This window comes from Sodiomyces alcalophilus (genome assembly GCF_042370955.1).
Source record: "Sodiomyces alcalophilus JCM 7366 unplaced genomic scaffold ACRALscaffold_4, whole genome shotgun sequence".
Lineage (NCBI taxonomy): Eukaryota > Fungi > Ascomycota > Sordariomycetes > Glomerellales > Plectosphaerellaceae > Sodiomyces > Sodiomyces alcalophilus.
In genome coordinates this window covers 3,847,444-3,853,265 of record NW_027263535.1, presented here as the reverse complement: position 1 = coordinate 3,853,265, position 5,822 = coordinate 3,847,444, and positions in this window count along the sequence as shown.

Here is a 5,822-nt window from a genome sequence, read left to right as displayed (position 1 = left end):
AAGTTAGTTAAGACGTGGCTCCTAAGCCTATCCACGATTAAAAGGCGTGGAGAATCGGCCTAAGCCGCTGCCCCCTTTATAAAAGGATTAAAGATATTCACGAGCTAATCCAGGCCTATATTATTTATAGTCTAGCCGTTTTTAGTAGTAATAAAGCGTTAGTTATTATATCCGTCTATATCTTAGGGAAACTATTACTATTAGACCGATTTTCCCTTAAAAATAACGAGCGGCGGTAAGGATATTCCCGCTATAAAGATATACTCGATAATCATAGTCCAGATCTTTATTTCGGCTACCTTAAAATAGATCGACTTCCTCTTAGACTCTCTAATAATAAGGCCATTAATCCTAAGCCCCTCCTATATCCTAGTCTTATCTATATTCAACCGAAGGTGTGGGGGGATATCGTGGAGGGCCGGAGCCTTAACCAGGTCAAAGAATCCCTGGATAATCTTAGTTATCGTGCCTTCGACACGGTTCCTTATAATTACCTTACCTCGGAATATCTTTATAGTGGGATTACGGGTAAGAAAGCCCTCTATCCATCGCTTTCTAAGGGGAACGTTATCGCCGTTTAGACGTAGGAGACGTAAGGCGAATTCGTAGATCTAGGCGTGGGTTAGGGCTATCTTAACGGACCCCTACGTGATAATCTAATTAGCTAAAAGACTCTCTTATTCGGTGGAAAGCCTCTATAGGGTTATAATAGCCTCCCGGCGCGTTACGCTGCCGTTTACACGGCCTTAAAGAGTAAAGAAGGGCACTCCCTAATCTCGGTAAGCTTATTATAGGCTTTTACCCGCTAAAGTATCGTTATACACGTTTTAAAGGTCTTATTCCGTGTATTTTAGTATACTGAATACGAATATCTAATTAAAAAAGGGGATTTATAATATTATAGTAGGAAAAACGCGGTTAGATTATGGCGTTATATGGGTGGAAAGGTTTAGAAAAAAGTGATCGGGAGGGTAAGGTGAGCGGTTAGTCAGGGGGCGGACTTATATCGTTACCTCCTTTTAGGCGGTAGGCGGAACCAATAGTTATTACGACCCCGAAGACTTTCTTAATCACCTTAATCGTATATATAAGGATATTAACGAATAATATCGCGCGGCTAACGCTTTATGAACGTTACGATAACGTAAAGACTAAGCGTTTAGTAGTTTCGTGCCCGGCTTTAAATAATAGCTACCTATCGCAGGTAGAGGTTAATAGGATAATACAGCGAAGATTATATTCTTAGAAGGAGCTCTTAGTAGCCGCCCCCGTGCTACCCTTATCACTACAGAAACTCCCGGATAATTACTACGCTTAGGTGATAGAGGTATAGAGTATTGCTTAGAGACTCAAAGCCCTTGTTATAAGGCTACGTTTTAGTTAAATACCCTATGATAGTAATAATGATAATAATCACGCCCGCGACTATAATAGTAACGTAAAGATAGGAGGAGTTAACTAAGTATAGACCGAGAGAAAAGAGATAAGAGAGTACTATAACTATAGAAAGAAGGGATACCTTACTAGAAATTACTGTTTAAAGAAGAAGGACGCTGGAGATTAGAAAGAAAGCCGCGTAGCTAAGGTCTTAGTAACCTCGGATAATAAGACTACCTATATAGGGGCTATATATAACGATAAAGACTCGGAAAAAGAATAGCTCTAGTACGAAAACGGGTACTAAAGCCTATTATAGAGGAATAAAGGGATTAAAAAGAGTTTATATTATAGTCGCGAAGTAGTTACTTAGCTCTTATATAAGCGTGGATAAATAAGAAGTTAATTACCGCTCTCGTAGATATTAGTTATAACTATTACGCCGCTATAAGCGAACGTCTAGTAAAGTCCCTCCGCCTCCCGTTAGTCGATAAGACTAAAAGGCCCTCTTAGGCTTCTCCGATACTATAGGGTCGACTAAGAGTTCCGGTATCGCTATATACGATCTAGAGATTAGTAAATATATATATAACAGTTACTCGCTTATATAATACTAGGATTAAATTACGATATATTCCTAGGGAAACCTTAAATAGAATATAACGATATTACCTATTATATAAAACGACGTCGCCTTTACCACGGAGTGGCTCGAATAGATATCCGACTCTAGGGCGAAGAAAAGCCCGATAATATTAAAGCTATTCGCGGAGCTTAAGTAGTGGCCGGGTCGGTATTCGCTGGTATTATACGCCGGTTATAAAGAAAGTAATAGTTTGAAAAAGAGGATCTCGCGCTCTACGCAGTTAGTATTAAAGATATCGATAAGGCCCTCTAACGTAAGTCTCTAGTCGACCCCCGGAAGTATATCCTAAAGGAGATCCTATAACGATTTCCTAACTTATTCTCCGATTTATAAGCGAACCGCCTTCCCCCTTATCGACCCGGGGTTAACTATAAAGTAAACCTTATATAAGGGCCCGATAATAAGCAGCCAGGACTACCCTGGGGCCCTCTTTATAATATATCCAGAGAAGAACTGCTTGTTCTATAGAAGACCCTTACCGACTTAATTGATAAGGGGTTTATATAAGCTAGTAGCTCCGCCGCTAAAGCTCTAGTTCTAATTATAAAGAAGCTAAGAGGGGGGCTACGATTCTATTATAATTATTATACCCTAAATACGATTATATAAAGAGACCGTTACCCTCTCCTATTAATTATAAAGATACTCCGAAACCTGGAGCGAGCTAAGTAATTCACGAAACTCGATATAGTTACTACGTTCTATAAGATCCGAATAGCCGCTGGCTACGAAGCGAAAATAGTATTCCGAACCCGATTCGGCTCATTCGAATAGTTAGTATGCCCCTTTATACTTAGTAGCGCCCCCGCGTCCTTTTAATAATATATTAATAAGACGCTATAGCGTTACCTTAACAATTTTATTACCGCCTATATTAATAATATCCTAATTTACTTAAGTAGATCCTTACGCGACTATAAGAAGAAGGTTAACCTAGTACTATAATCCCTAAGTAAGGCAGGGTTAACGCTTAACCCGGCGAAGTGCGAGTTTAGCGTAAAGAGCGTAAAGTACTTAGGGTTTATAGTTACTACTAGTTAGGGTATTTTATATAACCCCGATAAACTAAAGGCGATCCGAGAGTAGGAAGCCCCGACCTTAGTAAAGGGAGTCCGAAGCTTCCTAGGCTTTATAAACTATTACCGTATATTCGTAAAGAACTTCGCTTATATCATGGCCGCCCTAATAAGACTAATAAAGAAGGATTAAGTATTCTCCTAGGGTCCTGATAAATAGACGGCCTTTAAAGAGGTTAAGAAGAGGTTCTAGGAGGAACCGATGCTACGGTAATAGGTCTTAAGGAATAAAAACTGTATAGAAACCGACTAATCGGGATTCGTACTAAGAGGTATATTAGTTTAAGAAGACGAATAGGGTGTTACGGGTTGACCCCGTGGAGATAATCCGGTAGACCACCAGATCTTCTAACTAATTATAGTATATTTCTAGTAGGTCGCCACGATATTATATTTAGGCCGTAAGCACCTATAGAGTTTTCCCCTTTTCCTTCTTTTCTCCTTAGCTTTAGATAATTTAATTATTCGGCCTTACTCTATAAATAACTTATAACTAGCCGCTTGTCCCGACGCCTATACCCGATATAACGCCTATCTCGAACCTTAAAACTAAAGCACTTCTATTACTATAAAAGTTTAACGGTAAACGCTTAGAGTACGCGAGTTAGGCGTCTAAGATTCGCGAAAAGCTCCTACTCGATTAATATCTCTTTTAGAGCCCTCGCGAGAAGTGGTATTTTATTAACGCCTATTTAGATAAAGCTCCCCGCCGTATTATCGCCTCCTTCTAGGCTATAGGCGGAACCGATGGTTAATACGACCCCGAAGACTTCCTTAATTACCTTAACCGTATATACAAAGATATTAACGAATAACCTCGCGCGGCTAACGCCCTAAGAACGTTACGCTAGCGCGAAGACTCAGTATTTAGAAGCTTTATACCCGGTTTCGAATAATAGCTTATTAACGCCGGTAAAGGTTAATAGGATAATACTACGAAGATCACGTTCCTAAAAGGAGCTCTTAGTAGTCGCCTCTATACCGCCCTTATTACCGCGAAACTACCGAACAACTACTATACTTAGGTAACTAAAATATTAAGTATCGCTTAGAGACTTAAAGCCCTCGTTATAAGGCTATGGTTTAGCTAAGCGCCACGTAATAATAATAATAATAATAGTCACGCTTATAATTATAGCGGTAACGTAAAGATAGGAGGATTTAACCGAGTATAGACTAAGAAGAAAGAGATAAGAGAGTGCTATAACTATAGAAAGAAGGGATACCTCGCTAAGAGATATCGCTTAAAGAAAAAGGATGGCGAGGATTATAAAGAGGACTGTATAGCGAAGGTCTTAGTAGCCTTAGATAATAAGACAATCTATATAGGAGTCACGGATAATAATAAAGACTCGGAAAAAGAATAGCTCTGATATAAAAACGGGCACTAAAGCCTACCGTAAAGGAATAACGGGATTAAAAAGAGTTTATATTATAGTCGCGTAGTAGTTATTTAGCTCTTATACGAGCGCGGATAAATGAAAAGTTAATTACCGTTCTTATAGATACTAGATATAACTATTACGTAGCTATAAGTAAATATCTTATAAAGTCCCTCCGCCTTTTATTAATCGATAAGACTAGAAGACCCCTCTCGGGGGTTCTCCGATACTATAGGGTCTATTAGGAGTTCCGGTATTACTATATATAATCTATATAATCTTAAGATCGGTGGATATATATAATAATTATTTACTTATATAATACTAGAATTAGATTATAACGTGTTCCTAGGGAAACCATAGATAGAATATAACGATATTACCTATTACGCAAAAGGATATCGCCTCTACCACGGAGTGGCTTATTAAATATCTAACTCTAGGGCGAAGAAGAACCTGATAATATTAGAGCTATCTGCGGAGCTTAAATAGTAACTAGGTCGGTATTTACCGGTATTATACGGCGATTATAAAGGAAATAACGGTTTAATAAAGAGGAACTCGCGCTTTACGTAGTTAGTATTAAAGATATCGATAAGGCCCTCTAAGGTAAGTCTCCTATTAACCCCTAAAAGTATATCCCCGAGAGGATATTACGATAATTCCCGGGACTTATTCTCTGTCTTATAAGCAAACCGCCGCCTTCCCCCTTATCGACCTAGAGTTAACTATAAAGTAAACCTTATATAAGGGCCCGATAGTAAGGAACCAGAATTACCCTAGGGCCTTTTATATAATATATCCAGAGAAGAACTATTAGTCCTATAAAAAACCCTTACCGACCTAATCGATAAGGGGTTTATATAAGCTGGTAGCTCCGCCGCTAAAGCTCCAGTTTTATTTATAAAGAAGCTAGGAGGAGGGCTATAATTCTATTACGATTACTATACCCTAAGTACGATTACCTAAAGAGACCACTATCCTGTCCTATTAATTATAGAGATACTCCGAAACCTAGAGCGGGCTAAGTAGTTTACGAAACTCGATATAGTTACTATATTCTATAAGATCCGAATAGCCGCCGGCTATAAAGCAAAGACTGCGTTTTAAACCCGATTCGGCTTATTTAAATAGTTAGTATACCCCTTCGGACTTAGCGGCGCCCCCGTATCCTTTTAACGATATATTAATAAAACGCTATAGAGTTACCTCGACGACTTTATTACTATATATATTGATAATATCCTAATTTACTTAAGCGGATCTTTACACGACTATAAGAAAAGAATTAACCTAGTACTATAATCGCTAAGCGACGTAGGATTAACGCTTAACCCAGTA